This window comes from Rutidosis leptorrhynchoides, chromosome 5 (assembly GCF_046630445.1).
Source record: "Rutidosis leptorrhynchoides isolate AG116_Rl617_1_P2 chromosome 5, CSIRO_AGI_Rlap_v1, whole genome shotgun sequence".
Taxonomy (NCBI): domain Eukaryota; kingdom Viridiplantae; phylum Streptophyta; class Magnoliopsida; order Asterales; family Asteraceae; genus Rutidosis; species Rutidosis leptorrhynchoides.
Window position 1 is genome coordinate 371774874 of NC_092337.1, and position 13788 is coordinate 371788661.

At 35.9% G+C, this 13788-nt stretch overlaps 1 non-coding gene across 1 annotated transcript; it reads left to right on the forward strand.

Annotated features, from left to right (window-relative positions):
- Positions 1–1924: 1924 nt before the first annotated feature.
- LOC139851175 (small nucleolar RNA R71) lies at positions 1925–2031 on the forward strand. The gene has a single exon (XR_011760532.1). It is a non-coding gene; the product is annotated as a small nucleolar RNA R71 (small nucleolar RNA).
- Positions 2032–13788: the final 11757 nt, after the last annotated feature.

Genomic DNA, 13788 nt, shown 5'->3' on the forward strand with positions numbered 1-13788 from the left:
CGTTCTTTTGTCCAAACCCCAATTATGGTACAAAGCCCAATTACCCAATTTTAGTAATTAGCCCAACATCATGATTACTTCGTTTTAAATAAGCATAATAATAACTTAGCTACGAGACATTAATATAAAAAGGTTGAACATAACTTACAATGATTAAAAATAGCGTAGCGTTACACGGAAAGAATTTCGACTTACACCCTTACAACATTCGCTAACATACCCTTATTATTAGAATTATAATTAAAATTAAAATTAAAATATAAATTATATATATATATCGTATAGATAGAGAAGAGAGAAAATAGAATATGAAATTTTGATCAGAATTCGGTTTGCTTTATAGCCAGAGTTGATTTTTGGGGCTCCGCGACTCGCGGCAAAATCCTCTTCAAACTCCGCGAGTCGCGGAGAATGTATTTACAGCTCACACCCTTGGAGTTTCTCTGCCGACGGTTTTATAATATATATATATATATATATATAATATATATATAATTAATATAATTAATTATATATTATATTATATTTATATGCATAGTTAACTTGTAATTTTTAGTCCGTTGCGTCGAGCGTTAAGAGTTGACTCTGGTCCCGGTTCCGGATTTTCGAACGTACTTGCGTACAATTTTATATTTTGTATTTTGCGTTTTAAATCTTGTACTCTTGTAATTTCGAGATGTTTCTTATCAATAATTGGAACCTTTTTTATTGTCTTTTGTACTTTTGAGCTTTTTGGTCGTTTGCGTCTTCAATTCGTCGAATCTGTCTTTTGTCTTCACCTTTTATTATTTAAACGAATATCACTTGTAAATAGAACAATTGCAACTAAAAGCTTGTCTTTCTTGAGGAATAATACTATGAAATATATGTTCGTTTTTAGCATTATCAGTATCTCTTCTGGTTGGGAACTTTGGACATAGTGTCCAGGAATCTTCCATCAAGTTTGAAGGAATCAAGCTTGGATGGTTCTTCTTGTAGCCTTCCAGGATAAGGTACACGAACTGGAGTTTCAGGGGTCAGCTTCTGAGTATATGTCGATTTGTTCTTGAGCCTAGCTGACCTTCTCCGTGGTTCTTCCTCTGGGATTACAGAATCCATTTGCTTTGTTTCTTCTATATGGGGATTTTGGATAGTATTACTTGGCAATCTTCCCTGCGGTCGGGTTTCAAGGCCTTGTGATAACTGTCCGAGCTGCGTTTCTAAACTTTTGAGTAGAGCCAATTGATTTCTCATTAGTATCTCTGTCTGATCTTTCCTGGCTGCAGTTCTCTGATTTAGCTGTTGTTGTCCTTGAATGAACTGAGTCAATTGATCATCAGCTCCGAGAGTGGGGTTAGTTGCTTTTGTAATCTGGGTGGTAGGGGAATTTTCCTCAACTGGGGGACCAGTGAGTGGAAGTGGTTGATCGTAGGTCAATTGAGATTGTTGGGCTGGATAAGGTGGATAACGATAGCAGAAAGGTTGATTGCTTCGCTGAAGATGATTATCCCTAGGTGGTTGATTGAATTCGGGATTTGGTGGACGAGATGGGTATTGGACGTAACAGACTGAACCGTCAGGGTTTTCGTACTCAACTTGATATTCTTTAGTGGGTTGCGGGTTGGTACAATTAACACAAGCCTGAGCTTGGTTAACCTGCTGCGGCTGCATCTTCAATTCTCTGAGTTGTTTAGCAAGAGATTTCATCTTATCCGTGAGGAATTTGATGGCCTCTGTTTGATTGTTAAGTGCAGAGAGTGGGGCAGATGATGAAGTTATTTCACCACTGTTCCAGTCATGATGATGCATTGTCATGTTCTCGAGCAATTCCCATGCTTCGTCTGCGGTTTGGTTCATCAGATTCCCTTGAGCTGCTGCATCGATCGTCATCCTATGATTTACCGTAAAACCATTGTAGAAGGTACAGATTTGGGCTGACCGTTCTAGCTGGTGATTAGGGCATTTCTTCAGTAGGGTTTTGAATCGCTCCCATGCAGTATAAAGAGATTCATCATAACTTTGTTTGAAGTTAATGATGTTATTCTTCAGTTTGATTTGTTTAGAAGGAGAGAAATTGGTTAGGAATTTAGTAGCCATCTTCGTCCATGACGTGATGGAATCTTTTTCAAGTCCTTCAAACCAAGTTTGAGCATGATGAGTGAGAGAATAGGGGAACAAGTATAGTCGGACTATATCTTGTCCTATCCCTGGCTATTTGTAGGAGTTCGAAAGAGATATGAATTTATCAAGGTGAGAATTAGGATCGTCGTTCGGTAATCCATGAAACTGATAGCTATTTTGGATGAGCTGGATGATGTGATGTTTTAACTCGAACGAGTGTCCTTGAATCTCTGGAAATCTGATTGGTCCTCCTCGACCTTCAATCGAGGGTTTGGTGTTTTCTGCTAATGTAACGCGTAACACCATTTGATTTCTGATTCGTGCTTCCTTGCGTGCTTTAGAGATTATTGCGTCTGGATCAGGTACGAATAACAACGGCCCTGGTCTAGATTGGGATTGGGTCATACACAGGGTATGCCTTTTTGTTTTTAATTTTTCGCAAATAAACTAAGATAATCTAAAGTAAGCTAAACTAATCTAAGGTAATCTAATTCTAAGGTAATCTAATTTTATCTAGTTTGATCTAAGGTAGTCTAAAGTAATCTAAGGTAATCTAATTTAATTAGCTAACTATCCTACGGTTGAATATGTTTATGGTTCTGGCTACTGATTCCCTGGTATTTCGGTAACAGAGCTCTGCACGAACTATTCAACAAACCAAGTGGCCAGTCCGACTACGGAGATGCAGGATCCTTTTGGTCCCAATATAATTGGCGACTGTTCGGAAAATCCAACAACCAAGTCCGTGCATAATTGTATTTCTTAGAAACCACTAAATGCTTGTGAATAAGTTTGATAGAGAGCAGTATTGCCTGATACCAGTTCCCCGGCAGCGGTGCCAAAAACTTAGTATTCTCCCGTGATATGGCCGATACGGACGGTTTTTATTTGTGCGGTGTCGTCGGGCCGCGGCTCGCCAGGATCAGCCACTCATGGGAGAGGGTACTGTTTTAAATTTATATTTAGCGGGGCCTAAATCTTACTACTCCTTATAAGTAAGGGAAGTATGACCTAGAGTCGTATTTTTGAGATATCAGTAGAATCGAACCTATATTTAAGCCTAAGATAGTTAGGGAGTAGTGGTTATTTATTTTGGGATTTTCTAATTTATAAGACAGATAAAGTAAATGCGATAAAATTCGTAATTCAGATAAGGTTAAAGTGAGTGCATACTATGACTTCATCAGTTATTCTACCGAGATTATGGAATGCTGGCTTATGAAGATTCTGAATAGACAGCAACGTCCCTTACCCCCGACGCCCGTGCAATCTGACTACAGGCATACACGTTCAGACGGCTCATTCAATTGAGCGACTCGGTTGGGTGACGTATTAACATTCCAAAATAGTCTAAACTTTCTTAAGCATAATAGAATACATGGTTTACCATATTCGAGAGACGTGATGTGTTTCAATGCTTTCGTTAATGATTGGTTTTGAAAGATAGTTTGGCCCTTAAAAAGAGTTCAACCATAAAGAACACCATGGCCAAGTCAAGTTGACTTCCATGAACACGTTCGGTTATCCTAACGGTCCAATCCTTTATGTGTCTAAACAAACAGTTCCTTAATTAACTAAGAATCCCTCAAGCGGGGTGCAATGCTTGAGACCGCGTTATGGTGCAGTGCACTGGTCAACACTAACCGGGTTCCATGGCCTTACTTAGCAGAGGTACAGCTTACAACAACCGATGTGCTTCAGCGTGCACATACGAAGTTTATATGCTTGGTGACTACACTAGCATGGTCTAGGACCGACAATGTACTAAGGGTCTTGTCAGATCTAACGACCCGTCCTAATCTATCGGGACGAATACATTACAATTGGTTACATCGCGAGGTATTTGACCTCTATATGATACATTTTACAAACATTGCATTTGTTTTTAAAAGACAAACTTTCATTACAATGAAAGTTGACGGCATGCATACCATTTCATAATACATCCAACTATAATTGACTTAATAATAATCTCGATGAACTCAACGACTCGAATGCAACGTCTTTTGAAATATGTCATGAATGACTCCAAGTAATATCTCTAAAATGAGCAAATGCACAGCGGAAGATTTCTTTCATACCTGAGAATAAAATGTTTTAAAGTGTCAACCAAAAGGTTGGTGAGTTCATAAGTTTATCGTAAACAATAAAATTCATCATTTTGATAGACCGCAAGATTCAAATACAGTACACCTATCTCGAGTACGAAACCATTTTTCATAATGCTTAGCAGAGTAGGTTCGTATCCTTTTCTCCCCCGTTGGTTGCCTCGCGATTTTTAAATAATCGTGCACATATCTCGTGCACAAAACTAATACACATAACCTGTGTATAAAAATCATTATCTCGATACATAACATTCATTTCGATTTCATTGATCAACATGGTAACCGACCTTAACATATAATGCGTATCAATAATATCCCCAAAACAGAACATCTCGTGTGTATAATATATAAACTTCGAAGTACTAAACACCACGCCCACTAGCTCTTCCGTCTAGTGAACATTCTGGGTGGGGGTGTTAAACTCGGTAGCTACCTTTAGGATTCGCGTGAATTAGGGCCATACTCGTTTCTAATTCTTAGGTTACCAAGCAATAATAATCAGGGGAAATATTCACAACAATTAGTGGTAATTATAACGTCCAACTAATTCAATAATAATCCACAGAACTTCTGTCTGCATAATAATTCATTCGAGGAATGTTTTACTTGTGTCATATCGCGTCAAACATTTATAAAAGCATTTCATGTATTCTCAGTTCAAAATATATTTCAAAAGCATTTAATAAAGCAATTGTAAAAAACAGCACATGTATTCTCAGTCTCAATAATATAAAGAGTAAAAGGGAGCAAATGAACTCACGATACGATATTTTGTAGTAAAAATATGCATACGACTGAACTGAACAATGCATGGTTGGCCTCGGATTCATGAACCTATATCATGTATATATATATATATATATATATATATATATATATATATATATATATATATATATATATATATATATATATATATATATATATATATAATTGAAGTCAAATAAATTTATGTATTATTATTAATATAACTGTTATTTTTTTAGTAATTCATGTGTTTCATTTATTAACTTAAATATATTTACTTTATATACTTTAAATAAATAATTTATAAAATGTAGTTTTATTAAGTATATTTTTATATAACTAACTTTTATAATAATAATATTAATAGTAATATATTGATAATAATAATAATACAGTTGTAATAATAATAATGGTAAAAGTAATAATAATGATAGTAATAATATTAAAAATAATAAAGATATTAATAATAATGTTAATACTAATAATAATAAAAATAATAATAATGATAAAAATAATATTAATGATAATAAAAAAATATTAATTTTAATAATAATAATAATAATAATAATAATAATAATAATAATAATAATAATAATAATAATAATAATAATAATAATAATAATAATAATAATAGCAACAATATAATAATAATAATAAGTAATAAGTAAACTACCTCAAGAAGTAGTTCTTAAAAAAAAATACCCAAGTCCGGGTTAGAACCCGCGACGTCCCGCTAACCCTAAAACATACCCAAATCGTTCCTCTACCCGATACTTTCTGTTTTAACTCGTAGTCTATATCTATTTAACCCGTATTTTCTTTTTCAAGCCCAACAACAGTCAAGTACACGGCCTGTCATAACCCGACCTTAACCATAAGGACGAATGCAATAACATATGATTTCATCGCGAGGTATTGACCTCTATATGCGACATTTTTCAAAAACTGCATTCGTTATTACAATACAAACCATAGCTTTTATTACAAATACAAGGTTTAAACAACTTAATAATGATTATCGTTTAGCGATAATCTTAGACTTACAAACTTTACATGTGATAATAACAATACGACTTCCAACATATTTTACATTACAAATCCTCCGATATGCAGTTTTATTTTTGACACAAATATGCATACTCAAGATCTTGCTTAAATTCAACATGCTGCAGCGGAAGCTTTTAGTTATCACCTGAGAATAAACATGCTTAAAACGTCAACATAAAGTTGGTGAGATATAGGTTTAATGCTAGCAGCGTTATAAATATAGACCACAAGATTTCATATATAAACGTTTTAATAAAAATATTCTAAGTTGTTGAGCACTTCAAAACCATACTTAACATTTAATCAACGTCGCATATTCCCTTTATTATGAAATCATACTACACCGTACCAAGTGTAGTCACCGAAACGAAGTACTGTGCAACCGTTGAATACTGGTCGTCCAGTCCGTTTGGGGTTGTCAGGCCCGATAGATCTATCAACAGGATTCGCGTTTACAATACCTCATGTAAATAGTAGTTACCAAGTTACAGGGAAGTATGCCAGTGGTACAACTCAACGTAGAATATATATTTTTAATCACTTGTGTCCATAACGTAAATCATAAAATGCATGTATTCTCATCCCGAAATATTTAGAGTTTAAAAGTGGGACTATATACTCACGTTTTGCCTTGAAGGTAATAAACACGACTTGGTCTCCGATTGATATCACAAACCTAACCATATATATAATATATCAACATATTTTCTTTTTAAGTAATCGTTACATATATATATATACTTTTAATACTATTAATATTTTCTTAGTCCGTAGTTAGCAGTCCGATGTTAGTGGTCCACAATTAGTTGCTTAAATAAAATAAATAAAGACCCCATCGTATTCGTATTGATTAGAATTAATCTTGACCCATGGTACCATGTTGTCAAGTGACGTGTTGCGTACATAAAGTACCGTGTTGTCAAATGACGTGTTGCGTACAATCATGAGGTCTTATGATTAATCTTCTCGTGTTGTTTACGGGTGGTCCTGAAATATATAAAATCAAATCATAAGTAAATATATATGAAATATCATATTAATTAGAAAATATATGATTAATTTAATTTTTCTCCAAATATTTTCATAGCTAAACTAGCTTCGGATACCCGATCTTGTTTTAGTCGTATTTTCTTCATTACAACTCCGTTTTTGTTGGTTCAACTTGCCACTTCCTTGGATCGAGTCAAATTTTAAGAATATGAACTGAAAATACCTTAGGTTGTATTCGAAATCACAGGTTATAGGTCAAACTTTGGTGAAACTTATGAAGGTGATCATTTTCCATCATAAAAACAACATTTAATGATCATTTTTCTAAAAATACTTACACTTTGAGTTAAACCATGAAATTTTTATGTGTTAACATATTCATAAGAAATATCATTTTTCCAGAACATGAACTTCCACTTCAAAGCTTAAGATGGTTTTTAATTATCCAACCCAAAACAGCCCCCGGTCGCACTCCGACGACGTAGATTCAGTTTTTAAGGTGTTCTTTGTAAAACCAAGTTATATCTTGTTAAGTTGGCATATCATTATGATATATTACAGGTCCTGAAGTGTTTTAAAAGTCAAGTTAGAAGGATCTATTTAGTTTGCGAACAAGTTTGAAATCATTCAAACTATGTTCTTGTTGTTAAAATTTTATACCACAAAATAAGATAGCTATATGAATATGAATTGAATAAGATTATGAATAAGGTTACTACCTCAAGTTACTTGGAAAAAGTTACTGTAAGAGATGAGAAAAATCCTAGAATCAAAAGAGTGGTGGAGTTGGATTGAAAGGTTGGAAGTAAACTTGTTTACTTGGAATGATTTTTGAAGTGTTCTTGAATGAATTTTCTTATGATGATTAAGGGTTGTTTTTGAAGCTAGATCTTCATGGTTATTTTCTGAGATTGTGAAGAACACTTAAGGTTCCTAAGAGTGTGTTTTTGGTTAGAGAAAATGTGTAGTAAAAATGAAAATGGAATGTAGTATAAATGGTGGTGAAAAAATGTATAAATTTGTAATATTGTGCAAAAGTCTTGTAATATGACAAATTGATTAATCATGCATGCTAAGATCCAAAATTGGCTGACTCATGGCTGCTAATAAAGTGATTGTGATGTGTATATACCAATAGTAAATACGTATAGAAGCCGGGTATGATACGGGTACATATACCTTAGATATACGTATAAAAATCTTGAGAAAACGCAACGAGGATTCAAATATAGCTATCTTTTGTAAATATACTTATATTGTTTTATGTATATAAATCCTTTAAAAGTGATAAAATACATATCTATACGATACATGTATAAGCATTATAAGTTTTAAGTATTTAAGTCGAAGAACGTCACATATAGTTATCGTTTTGAAAACTTAAGTTAGTAGTCTCAAAATATACTTATAACTCATTGTTATTAGTACACAATGAGATCTTAAAACATTCTTAGATCATGTTAAATATATAAAAATACATATATATACACAAACGTATAATTATTGTATGTTATATAGTTCGTGATATCATCGGTCAAATTGGACGGTCAAACGTTGTGTAAAACTCTTTTCAAAAATATAAGTCTCAACAATTTAGATTGCTTATCATGTTGGTAAGGTTTAATTTATGTAAATATTAATCTTATAAGTGTAAAACGATCGGAAAAATCCGGTCGTTACAGTACCTACCCGTTAAATAAATTTCGTCCCGAAATTTTAAAGTTGTACCTATTTTGCGTTCTCGGGAAACAAATGTGGGTACTTTTGTTTCATCTGATCCTCTCATTCCCAAGTAAACTCGGGACCTCTTCAAGCATTCCAACGAACCTTAACGATTGGTATGTTGCTCTGCTTGAGCCGTTTAACTTCACGGTCCATGATTTCGACTGGTTCTTCTATGAATTGTAGTTTCTCATCGACTTGGATTTCTTCAAGAGGAATGGTGAGATCTTCCTTTGCAAGACATTTCTTGAGGTTTGAGATGTGAAATGAATTATGTACTCCGGCGAGTTGTTGTGGTAACTCGAGTCGATAGGCTACCGGTCCGATGCGTTCGATGATCTTGAACGGGCCTACATACCTTGGGTTCAGTTTACCCCTTTTTCCAAAACGTATTACACCTTTCCAAAGTGACTCCTTTAGCATAACCATGACACCGATCTGAAACTCTAATGGTTTCCTTCGGACATCCGCGTAGCTCTTTTGGCGACTACGGGCTGTTTTTAATCTCTCCTTGATTTGTACTATCTTCTCAGTCGTTTCGTGTATGATCTTGGGACCAGTTAATTGTTGATCTCCTACTTCATTCCAACAGATAGGGGATCTACACTTCCTTCCATACAGTGCTTCAAATGGTGCAGCTTTAATGCTCGCATGATAACTGTTATTATACGAGACTTCTGCTAATGGTAGATACTTATCCCATCCGTTTCCAAAATCAATCACACATGCCCTGAGCATGTCTTCAAGAGTCTGAATTGTTCTTTCACTCTGCCCATCAGTTTGTGGATGATATGCGGTGCTCATATCCAAACGAGTTCCCAGGGCCTCCTGTAGTGATTGCCAAAACTTTGATGTAAATCTACTATCACGATCGGATATAATGGAAATAGGTATTCCATGCCTTGAAACAATTTCCTTTATGTATAATCGTAATAGTTTCTCCATTCTATCTGTTTCCTTTATAGGCAAGAAATGTGCAGATTTGGTGAGACGATCAACTATTACCCAAATGGTGTCATAACCCCAAGCAGTCTTAGGTAACTTTGTGATGAAATCCATCGTAATACCACCCATTTCCATTCTGGGATTTCTGGTTGTTGAAGTAACCCTGACGGCTTCTGGTGTTCTGCTTTGACTTTGGAACAAGTTAAACATTCCCCAACATATGTTGCAACATCTGTCTTTAAATTAGGCCACCAATAATGCGTCTTAAGATCTTGATACATCTTTCCAACTCCAGGATGTATCGAGTATCTTGTCTTATGTGCCTCGTTCAATATCAACTTCCTTAATCCACCCAACTTTGGTACCCAAATACGGTTTGCAAAATATCGAATTCCGTCTTCCCGTATAACGAGTTGTTTCCCATACTTCTTCATTATTTCATTTCCTATGTTTTCTTTAGTAAGAGCTTCTCGTTGAGCCTCTTTGATTTGTGACTTGAGATTCATGCGAATTTTTATCTTCATCGCTCGTACTCGAATTGGTTCCCGTTCCTTTCTGCTTAAAGCGTCGGCCATTACATTCGCTTTCCCGGGATGATAGCGAATCTCACAATCATAGTCGTTTATCAGCTCGACCCACCTACGTTGCCTCATGTTCAGCTGTTTCTGATCGAAGATATGTTGAAGGCTTTTATGATCAGTAAACACAGTGCATTTAACCCCATATAAATAGTGTCTCCATATCTTCAATGCAAACACTACTGCTCCCAATTCTAAATCATGCATCGTATAATTCCGCTCGTGAATCTTCAATTGTCGAGATGCGTATGCTATAACTTTCTTTAGTTGCATAAGGACGCAACCAAAACCTTGTCGCGAAGCATCACAATATATCTCTAAATCATCGTTCCCTTCAGGTAACGATAAAATAGGTGCCGTAGTCAACTTCTTCATCAGTAATTGATATGCACTCTCCTGCTCAGAGGTCCATTCGTACTTCTTCCCTTTTTGCGTTAACGCTGTTAATGGTTTAACTATTTGGGAAAAATCTTGAATAAACCTTCTATAATAACCAGCTAAACCTAAAAATTGGCGTATCTGCGTTGGTGTCTTAGGATTCTCCCATTTTTCAATGGCCTCAATTTTAGCTGGGTCAACTTGAATTACTTTGCTACAAACAACGTGGCAAAGAAATTGCACTTCTTTTAACCAAAACGCACACTTAGAAAATTTGGCGTATAACTGTTCTTTTCTTAACAATTCTAATACCAACCTTAAATGCTGCTCATGCTCTTGTTCATTTTTAGAATAGATAAGAATATCGTCAATGAAAACGATAACAAACTTATCTAAATATGGACTACAAACTCGATTCATGAGATCCATGAATACAGCTGGCGCAATCGTCAATCCAAACGGCATGACCAAAAATTCATAATGACCGTAGCGTGTCCGAAAAGCAGTTTTCGGAATATCTTCTTCTTTGACGCGTAGTTGATGATAGCCCGACCTTAGGTCGATTTTCGAGTAAACACATGATCCTTGCAATTGATCAAATAAGTCATTAATTCTCGGTAGTGGATACCGATTCTTGATAGTTAACTTATTTAATTCACGATAATCTATACACATTCGGAAAGATCCGTCTTTCTTCTTGATGAATAAAATCGGAGCTCCCCACGGTGAAGTGCTCGGTCAAATGAAACCACGGTCCAGTATTTCTTGTAACTGGCTTTGTAACTCTTTCATCTCAAATGGTGCAAGTCTATATGGAGCACGAGCCACTGGTGCAGCTCCCGGTACTAGATCTATTTGAAATTCTACAGATCTAAATGGAGGTAATCCCGGTAACTCTTCCGGAAATACTTCAGGAAAATCTCTTGCCACAGGCACGTCGTTGATGCTCTTCACTTTTTCCTTCATTTCGACTTTATTAACATATGCTAAGATGGCATAGCACCCTTTCTTCAAGCACTTTTGAGCTTTCAAATAACTAATGAGTTTTAGCTTTGAGTTACCCTTCTCTCCATAAATCATTACTGGCGTTTTATCCTTACGATAAATGCGAATTGCCTTCTTGGCGCACACAACTTCAGCTCCTATTTTGGACATCCAGTCCATGCCGACTATTTCATCAAAACTTCCTAATTCTACGGGTATCAAATCAATCTTAAATGTTTCTCCGGCTAAATTTATTTTACAATCACGGCAAATTTTATCGGCTTTAATTAGTTTACCATTAGCTAACTCAATCATGTACTTAGCATCTAGAGGTAATGATGAACAATTCAATTTAGCATGAAAGTCTCTACACACGTAACTTCTATCGGCACCAGTATCAAATATAATAGATGCGGATAAGTTATTAATGGTAAACGTACCCGTAACAAGCTCCGGGTCTTCGCACGCCTCTCTAGCATTAATAACAAATGCTCTTCCACGTGCAGATCCGTTATTCTTCTCTGAATTCGGGCACTGACTCTTATAATGACCCTGTTTCCCACACCCATAACAAGTAACAGTGGCCAAGGCAGTTCTATTTGCATTGGTGGCAGGAGTCTTGGTATCGTTTGTATTTGTAGCGGGAACCCTACAATCTTCAGCAAGATGACCTTTTCGATTACAATTGTTGCACACCACATTACAATAACCAGAGTGATGTTTGTGGCATCTGTTACATAAAGGATTTTGTCCTTTGTAACCTGAGTTCGAACCGCTACCCGCACCTTGCGTGGTTTCTTGTTTCTTGTTGGATTGTTGATGATTACCTTCCCACTTTCTTTTATTTCCCGATGTCTTGACATCAGTGTTCTTATCCAGAATAATCTGGTCCATCAACTCGTTCGCCATGGTGATGGCTTCGTGAATAGTCTTGGGTTTCAATGCTGTAATATTTGCCTTGACCTTTTTAGGCAAACCGTCATTGTACAGTTCAATCTTTCGTTCTTCGGTTGGTACCAATTCGGGACATAGCAAAGCTGATTCCATGAATCGCTGATTGTAGTTGGTGAGTTCAGTACCAACAACTTTCAGGCTTCATAATTCAGCTTCCAACTTCCTAACCTCGTTCCTTGGACAATACTCGTTGATTAGCATTGTTTTGAATTCTTCCCAGGGAGTATCATAAGCTACATCTCCTCCTACGGCCTTCACATAGTTTTTCCACCATCTGAGTGCACTATCTTGTAAGGTGCACGATGCATACTTGGTCATGTCCTTCTCAATACAACCACTGATTTTAAACACAGACTCAATCTTATCGATCCACCGGGTTAAACCGACCGGTCCTTCTGTTCCACTGAATGATGAGGGCTTGCAACCTTGAAAAGTTTTGTAAGTACATCCCACACGAGGATTTGGGTTAACTGCAGCACCTCTCGCAGCCTCGACCCATAACATTCTGTCGTCCACTCGCTGATTGATGAGTTCCTCAATTTCTTGTTCCGTCATTCGGTTCAATCGCGCCATAATCTTCAATAAGAATGAAAAAAATAATTATTCACATGGAATTTTATAGATGTAGTATGTATTTACAGTACATCATAGCTTATTAATAATATGAACCAGTTATTATTATAAAAGCCTTTTCTTCTTATTAGCGTTTTATAATTATACCAAGGGTAGTACCTACCCGTTAAAGTTCATACTTAATAGCTTAGTACGAAAATCAATTTCTATCACCCAAATAATACTCAACCATGGAAAATTATTGCATTTTACACTTCACTATTTTACATATGCTTATCTTACATCAAACATTAAGCAAACCACACTAGTAATATTATACAAAACGTTATATGATCCCATGGTTTAAAACAACAGCGTGTCATTTAACCCAAAGCGTTCGTGTTCAAAGGAATCGCTTAAAGGTTATCCTGGTTGTCTCCCTGCGTTTTGGCGGAGGGGCTGAAGAACTGGATGCCGGGATAGAACTAATAGGAATAGCGAGAATAGGTGTGGAAGTATCTGATGGAGTTGGTGCCACAACATCCTCTCTAAACTCGGGATTTGGATTTTCCAATTCAGTAGCCTTTCGTTTCTTTCCTCTTTCAAACTTGTCTTTCGTAATTTCCTGTATTTCTTCCTCCTCAGGATCACTTTCCGGTTCCTCTTCAATTGATTCATCCAAA